The sequence below is a fragment of the Triticum aestivum genome, chromosome 4D, assembly GCF_018294505.1.
Source record: "Triticum aestivum cultivar Chinese Spring chromosome 4D, IWGSC CS RefSeq v2.1, whole genome shotgun sequence".
Classification (NCBI taxonomy): domain Eukaryota; kingdom Viridiplantae; phylum Streptophyta; class Magnoliopsida; order Poales; family Poaceae; genus Triticum; species Triticum aestivum.
Window position 1 is genome coordinate 365,891,528 of NC_057805.1, and position 9,450 is coordinate 365,900,977.

Below are 9,450 nucleotides of genomic sequence, written 5' to 3' on the forward strand. Positions count from 1 at the left end.
TCTAACTTGGCAGCGTGATATGTGGTTGCATGTTGCATATGGTGTCTAGATTGTAATTCTTCCAATCTGGTTAAACTGCATGTGCTATTCTGCTTAGCTTATACATTATACCTGTTAATGTGACATGCCTTCCTGTATTTAGTACATAGTACATCTGTCTATTAAGCATGTCCTCACATAAAACTATTGTTTTTTTGTATCCCGCATAAATCAATATGTCGAGACACCTTCAGTATATGCAGTGTGATATTAGTTGCATCTTTGATATGATTTATAGCATGCGCTTCTTCTAATTTGTTGAAATGCCATTTATGATGGGACACTTTTAACTTGGCAGAGTCATATTGGTTGCATCTTTCACGTGGTGTCTAGCTTGCATTGCTTCTTATTTGGTGAAATGGTTTCTGCTTAGTTTACACAAACAGTTGTGAATATGCCATGCCGTCCTGTTTTTCGTATTATTCCATCCTGGAATCATGTGTTTGCCTTACATCAAAGTAGCGATTGTCAGTATCATGCACGGATGAGTTCTGAAGAGTGAATTTTATTGCTTTTTCTTGTCGGTTTTACTTGACAATTCAAAATCAATAAAGCGGAAGGAAGTTAGCAAGGCAGCGGATGAAGGTGCTCCTTCCAAATGGAGGGCCTCTACATATTCTACTCCTCCATCCCCCAAGATGATCTCCAAGACAACACATGCATAGACACTCAACGTAGCTGTGTTGGTGATGAGCACGTCTCCCCTAGTGCACCATCACAGGTGTTCCCTCTAACTTGGCACTGTTATATGTGATTGCATGTTATGTATGATGTCTAGCTTGTATTGCTTCTAATTTTGTTGAATTGCATCTGCTTACTTTACACATTATACTTGTGACTAAGACACGTGTTCCTGTTTCTAGAACATACAATATCTGTCTATCACACCATGTTCTTACATCAAAGTACATTTGTTCTAAAGAACTAAATTGTTATTCTTTTTCTTGTCGGCTTGACTTAACATGGCACAGAGAAAGAGGAAGCAAGACAAAACGATAGGGAAAGGGAAGCGGAACAATCCTGCAGATTCTGCTGGTACGGATGGTGCAATAGAAGGTCAAAGTCCAGCGGAAAATTGTACCGACAGGGTATCCCATGCTACACGAGCTGCAGAACAAGCCAAACAGAAACAAATAGCTGCCACCAAACAAGCAGAGACAACCCTAGTTGTTGCAACACCTTCCACAGTACCACCAGCTGCACGATTTACTCGTTCGTCAACTCAGCTAGCAGCACGTCCCCAAGCTCCCTTGCCACCTGACACTACTTCCGAAGCACTCTTGACACAAGATGAGTTGGCAAGATCAGATGAACTTTGTGAGCTTCAACGGCAAGAAGGTAGTTGCTGGAGTCAAGTTACAGTTGCATGCTTCTTTATATGTAGTCGCAAGAGGAAACAAACACTTCCTATGTTTGTTGTACACTAACACTTCCTATGTTTGTTGTTGGACTAGCACCTAGGCGCAAGAGGAAACAAACATCAGGGATAATGCTTGATAGGTTAACTAAATCTAGAGGAGGAAGAATGGAGATCCGTTTTGAGGCAGGTTTAAAAAGGACACGTGATGCTACAGAGTCAGCCAAGTTAGTGTCAGAGGCAGCGGTTGCTGTTAGGTGTCATGTACGTATCCTTCCAACATGAATTCAGTATAGGAATGACAAAGACGAAACCCAGTTCAACACCTTCCTCGGCCATTTATCTGTAAGTATGGTTATGAATGGAAACTAGTAATATTGTCTTGCTCTGTCCAATACTTTCTAGGTTGCTGATAATGAGACTCCCATAATTTTCAACAGATGAGGTTCAAGTTGGATAGCCAAGATGATGCGACCAGACAAGCTTGCACCCATGTTTTCAAGTCTGCTCTGCGATAGTATCGGTATAACTTGAGGAAAACTCACTTTGAAGGCAAGGCTAACAGTGAACTTGCCCAAACATCTCTAGTGGAAAATATATCTGATGAAGACTGGAGAGGCCTCATTAAACACTGGTCCGATCTGAAGTATCAGGTACATTATATATATGTGATCAGAGCACATGTTGAAGTCCTATTTACGCATGTGCCACACAAATCTATCTTCTTGTAGGTGAACTGTTCAAAGAACAAGGCCAACCGTACGAAAGTGAAATTCCAACAGACGACAGGATCTCGTAGCTATATTGCACACTGCGAGGCTCTTGTAATTAGCTGCTGTTTCACTCTTTTCGCTGTACCATATTATCAGATCTATATTGACTTGTTCCAAATGCAGAGGAAAGCCCGCAAGGACCAAAAAGTACCTGAACCAAATGCTGTGGAAATCTTCAAGGACTGTCACACCAGCAAGAAGAAGGGCATGACTACACCAGTCAAAGCCGCTGTTGTAAGTCCTTAAGCCTCATGCCTTTTAACTACTACTTACTCTGACTTGTGCCTTGAACTGCATGGTTTGCAGCCAATGTCTATTACTCTTTTCAATTTTATACACAATTGTCTTAGCGTATCATTGCACCTTACAAGGTTTAAAAGAGAGGAGTGATGTTCCTTTGATCTTGACCTATAATCTAGTTCCGTGCTGGACTTGCCCACACAATGTTACAATTGCCTGCTTGTCTGTTCTCAGTTGTTTTGTGATATGAATGATGTCATACTATGCTTACCGTATTATAAACTTCATCTCTTTATCCTTAGCCCTCAATACAATGTGAAGAAATAGACAATACATTAGCGATGGTACATGGTCATATGTTTGGAACCTGGTTTTATTATGTACTTTGCAATAAAATACAACTATTATTTTACATGGGTTCACCAGAATAAGTTATGTATATAGACCAAAGCTATTTTGTTTGGTTTTGCTGCCTCCTTAATATCTTCTGTTTTGGTACAACTAATGTAAAACCACAACTTTTCAGCGAGCTATGGAAAAATGGTGGAACCGCCACCTTCTAAAGGTGGCGAGGCAACTATAACTGCAATGTCAGCTCTTGCTGCAGTGGGTCAGTACCCGTCCACTAACAGTGCCAAAAGCACGTTCCTGCGTAATACTGGGTTGGTTGTAAGGCAATCTCGTCCAAACTGCCTCATGATCAAGATATGCAAGCTCAAAACAATGTTGTATCTGCGCTCCAGACACAAGTCCATTCCCTAACACAGACCCTTTGTGAAACAAGGAGAGACATTGTTCGATGTTGTCAAGATATGCATGGTTTTGAAACCAGACTATCAAACATTTGCTATGTTGTTCAGGAGCCTAGGAGAACTGAAGGCCAAGGTTATGGTGCTCCATTGGACAATACACCACGAAAACGTAACAGTCAGGTCAAATGAACTGAGCTTCTGAACTTCTGGTGGTGCATTTATCTGCTCGACTCTTAACTTTTATGCTGTAACACCCACGATGCGGCTATATCTCCCACGTGTCGAGGCACGAGTTAGAGGCATAACCGCATGGTGGTTTTGTCGCAAGAAGGGTCATCTTCACACAATCCCATGTAATGAATAAGAATGGGATAAAGAGTCGGCTTACAATCGCCACTTCACACAAAACATTAATTAAACATACCTCATTCAGAGTACACACATAGTCCGACTACGGATGAATCCAAAAGAAAAGAAGATAACCCAACTGCTAGATGCCCAATCGTCCCAACTGGGCTCCACTACTGATCATCGAGAAACGAAACATACTAACGACTAAGGTCCTCATCAAACTCCCACTTGAGCTCGGTTGTGTCACCCGCACTGGTATCATCGGCACCTGCAACTGTTGTGATAGTATCTGTGAGCCACGAGGACTCAACAATCTCAAAACCCGCGAGATCAAGACTATTTAAGCTTATGGGTAGGAAAGGGTAATGAGGTGGAGCTGCAGCAAGCACTAAGCAAATATGGTGGCTAACATACGCAAATAAGAGCGAGAAGAGAAGCAACGCAACGGTCGAGAAGCTAGAAGTGATCAAGATGTGATCCTGAAACTACTTACGGTCATACATAACCCAAAACTGTGTTCACTTCTCAGACTCCGCCGAAAAGAGACCATCACGGTTACACACGCGGTTGATGTATTTTAATTAAGTCAAGTGTCAAGTTCTCTACAACCGGATATTAACAAATTCCCATCTGCCACATAACCGCGGGCACGGCTCTCGAAAGTTTATACCCTGCAGGGGTGTCCCAACTTAGCCCATCACAAGCTCTCACGGTCAACGAAGGATATTCCTTCTCCCGGGAAGACCCGACCAGTCTCGGAATCCCGGTTACAAGACATTTCGACAATGGTAAAACAAGACCAGCAAAGCCGCCTGATGTGTCGACAATCCCGATAGGAGTCGCACGTATCTCGTTCTCAGGACACACCGGATAGGTCAAGCTACGAGTAAAACCAGCCCTCAAGTTGCCCCGAGGTGGCCCCGCAGGCTGCCCGGTTCGGACCAACACTTAGAGACGCACTGGCCCGGGGGGGTTAAAATAAAGATGACCCTCGGGTTGGCCGACCCAAGGGAAGGGTAATAGGTTGTTAGGCAAATGTAAAACCAAGGTTGGGCCTTGCTGGAGGAGTTTTATTCAAAGCAAACTGTCAAGGCGTTCCCATAACACCCAACCGCGTAAGGAACACGAAATCAAGGAACATAACACCGGTATGACGGAAACTAGGGCGGCAAGAGTGGAACAGAACACCAGGCATAAGGCCGAGCCTTCCACCCTTTACCAAGTTAGATGCATTAATTAAATATAAGAGATATTGTGATATCCCAACATATCCATGTTCCAACATGGAACAAACTTCAACTTCACCTGCAACTATCAACGCTATAAGAGGGGCTGAGCAAAAGCGGTAACTTAGCCAAACAACGGTTTGCTAGGAAGGAGGGTTAGAGGCTTGACATGGCAACATGGGAGGCATGATAACAAGTGGTAGGTAGCGCGACATAGCGATAGAGCGAACAACTAGCAAGCAAAGATAGAAGTGATTTCGAGGGTATGGTCATCTTGCCTGGGATCCCACAAGGAAGAAGAACGAGTCCATGAAGAAGACAAACAGACGTAGTCGAACGAATCCTCACAACTCCGGAACAAAACCGAAGCTAACGAGAGAAGCAACCCAGAAAGAAGCAAGCAACATAGTAAACAACCATCACATAAACATGGCATGATGCGCAACCAAGTATGATGCATGTCCACTTTAAAGAGGCATGGCATGGCAAAGTGCACAAACAATACTACAAGTTAAGTGGAGCACAATATGCAACGAGTTGCATATTGACGAAACACCACATTTCAAACATTTATTTCACTCTCGTTTATGTACCCAACAATATTAAATGTTGTTAAACATGGCAAGAGGTGAAGCATAATTAAACTAACTATTTAGGCAAGTTTAAATGAGGTCAGAAATAATAAACAACAATTCCGGAAAATCCTCATGTGCATATTTTTGATTTGGTACTGTTCTGCCCTAAACCATATTTTAGAGTTGTTAGACATGCAAAGTAATGCCACCATGTTAAACTAGACATTTTTCCAAGCAAGTTACATATATAGTTTATTTAAATCCGAGTTACGGTTAATTAGTTATGAATTAAATCATTTTAACATGGCATATTAGCAAATTAAATGCAAACAACATTTTTAACATTTTTAACATGGATAAAAGCAGCATATTATGAAACTAGACAAAATTCTAAGCATTTTACATATATGAAGTATTTTAATCCGATGCACAGTTAATGAGTTATTATATGCATGAAGACTAGGGACTTTTCTATAAAACCGTAAACTCTGGATAAAAGGAAAAATTCGTAGAACGGGAAAAAATGACATGGGCTGAATCAGAGGCTGGCCCAACAATGCACAAGGGGCGGGGCTGCTCACCAGGCCTCATGGGTCGGCTCGGTGGGGAGGCTGGACGCAGGCTGGGCCTTGGCGCAGCGCGGATGCAAGACGTGGCCCAGCCACGGGCACGAGGAGGCCGGATCGGGTCAACGCAGCGAGCAAAGGCGTGGGACGAGTGAGCTCTTGCTCGTCGCAAAGGAAGCAGAGCTCGATGCAGGTCGGCTTGGCGACGGAGACGGCATGGAGGCGAACGGGGGCCGGGCACGACGGTTGCTGGGGCGAGCGAGGCAGAGGAGGGAACGAGCTGCTCGTCTCCTGGCTCCTGGCTGGAACGAGCGCCTGGGGAAGACGAACGCGGCGGCAGGAACTCCGGCAGGCGGCGATGCGGCTAACAGCGACGCGAGCGGCGACAAGGAGGAAGCGATGGGGGCGCCTGGATCCGAGGCGGGGAAGACTGGAGGCGCGCACGGGACGGTGGCGGCGGAGCTTGGCGCAGGTCAGGCGCGGCCATGGCGGGGCTTCCGTTGCTCCTGCACCAGGCGAGAGAGAGGCCGGGGCATGAGAGAGAGGTTAGGGAAGGGGAACGGCATGGAGAGTACAAGGGAGCAGGGGACGCAAAGCAGCGGCGACCTGGAACTCCGGCGGCTGGCCACGGGTGAAGACGACGGCGAGGCAGAGGACGCGCGGGTGTGGGGAGACTCACCGGTGGTCTCGATCCAGACGGGAGCGGGGGCCTGGTGCCCAAGCGGCTGTTGCGCTCGTGCAGCTCGCGTAGCAAGGAGGGGAGACTGCGGGCGGTGGTGAGGAGACGAGGTTGAGCGCTTCTGCTCGGGCCTCGGGAACAGAGGAGGTGGCGGCTGTGGTTGGTCGGCGACGCAAAACCAGGGAGGTGGTCGGAGGCGGGAGAGGATCTGGATCGGGTGCGCTCTGGTTGGTCTGATGCTGAAAACGAGGGAGGGAGAGAGGCTGGCTGGTTGGGGATGGATCCCGAGGGGAATTTGGTGGAGTGGCGGCGGCGGCGGAGGATTTGATGGATGGGACAGCTAGGGCTAGGGTTTGTCCAGATATATATAGTAGATGGTTACAGTGAGACTATTTGGTCCCTTCGATCATAATCGGACGGTCGAGAAATAAATAGGTAGGGAGTCCAAATAAGAAAACGAAGATGATTTATAGATGTTTGAGGATGATCCGGACCCAACGGTAACAAAAGTCCAGTTTGGGTTCGGAGAAGTTTCGGACGCGCGCGAGGGGTCTGAGAGAGGTTGACAAGGACAAAGAGACCTGACAAAAGGTCAACGGAGACAAAGAGAGAAGCGGCAACCACAAACGACTACGAGTTTTATGAAAACATGCGGATGCAATGCGGATGATGCGATGAAGAATGCAACAAACAAATAAAACACACGGCGGCAACAAAATACATGGAAGGCGTCTGAAGCGTCGGTCTCGGGGCGTTACAACACTCCACCGCTACAAGAGGATCTCGTCCCGAGATCTAGGATGGCACCGGAAGGAAGCAGAATAGGAAGAGAAGAGGTAAACTAAGTTGCTTCTTTGACAAACGAGTGAAACCACGAACCTTGAGAGGTTGAACAAATTGAAAGAAAGAATACAATGGAGATGAACGAGATTGCAAACACTCTGTTAGCAAAGAGGAACAAGGAACATCACGAGAACCTTGTAGGTTGAAAGACATGGAAATAAGAGCTTCACGAACAAAAAGAATATGACGACCTCAGTATAATGAGATAGCCAAGGAACAAGAATGACAGAATTTGGACAACACTCCGGTTGAACATGGAATGAATAGAATAATAGCTTGACAAGATGGGAAGGTACTTGAGGAGAGCAACAACACAATGCCTCCGGAACAAAAGAACAAATGGAATGAAAAGAACGGAGAAGACAATAACATCTTCTACCTCAAATGAATTTTAAAAGCATCCTTACAAAGAAGGATTGAACGGAGTTGTTGGAAAATCAACAACGAAAAGAATAAGCTTGTTGTGGGCTTATGGAAAACCATCTCAAAACTTGAGGTGAAATTCTGCCACTACCAAATGATCGATGGCTTGAGAGGAATGAAAGAGAAGATAAACTTTTCTCAACAATAAGATATGGAGAAAACATGGATCACAAATAGCAACATTCCTTAGAGAAGGCTTTAGGTGAAATCTCTACCAAGATAACTCCAACAAAGAGATTGATTGGTTGAAAAGATCTCTTGAACGAAGAGAAAATGATGGATTTAAATATCTCATTCTTAACAACTTGCGAATCATGAAACACGAAAGGAAATTGTCAAGAATAACATAACACCACCTCAAAAGATAAGGTAGGAAGAATTGCACTTTGGAATGCAAGATGAAGAATACTTAAACTCCTCAAAACAAAACATGTGTTGAGCACCATGTTTATTTTGGAGTATAGCTTGGCGGATCTTAACTCCGAGAGAGATCTTGAAGAACAATTGAAGAATGAAAAGAATCCTTGATGAACCTATTGGGGAACGTAGTAATTTCAAAAATTTCCTACGCACACGCAAGATCATGGTGATGCATAGCAACAAGAGGGGAGAGTATTGTCCACGTACCCTCGTAGACCGAAAGCGGAAGCGTTAACACAACGCGGTTGATGTAGTCGTACGTCTTCACGATCCGACCGATCAAGTACCGAACGCACGGCACCTCCGAGTTCAGCACATGTTCAGCTCGATGACGTCCCTCGAACTCCGATCCAGCCGAGTGTTGAGGGAGAGTTTCGTCAGCACGACGGCGTGGTGATGATGATGATGTTCTACCGACGCAGGGCTTCGCCTAAGCACCGCTACGATATTATCGAGGTGTAATATGGTGGAGGGGGGCACCGCACACGGCTAAGAGATCAATAGATCAATTGTTGTGTCTATGGGGTGCCTCCTGCCCCCGTACATAAAGGAGCAAGGGGGGAGGCGGCCGGCCTAGGAGGAGGGCGCGCCAAGGGGGGAGTCCTACTCCCACCGGGAGTAGGACTCCTCCTTTCCTTGTTGGAGTAGGAGAGAAGGAAAGAGGGGGAGAGGGAGAAGGAAAAGGGGGCTGCACCCCTTGTCCAATTCGGACCAGAGGGGGGGTGCGCGCCTCCTTCCTTTTGGCCTCTCTCCTCTATTCCCGTATGGCCCAATAAGGCCCAATACTTCTCCCCGGCGAATTCCCGTAACTCTCCGGTACTCCGATAAATACCCGAATCACTCGGAACCTTTCCGATGTCCAAATATAATCGTCCAATATATCGATCTTTACGTCTCGACCATTTCGAGACTCCTCGTCATGTCCCTGATCTCATCTGGGACTCCGAACTCCTTCGGTACATCAAAATACATAAACTCATAATATAACCGTCATCTAACTTTAAGCGTGCGGACCCTACGGGTTCGAGAACTATGTAGACATGACCGAGACACGTCTCCGGTCAATAACCAATAGCGGAACCTGGATGCTCATATTGGCTCCCACATATTCTACGAAGATCTTTATCGGTCAGACCGCATAACAACATACGTTGTTCCCTTTGTCATCGGTATGTTACTTGCCCAAGATTCGATCGTCGGTATCTT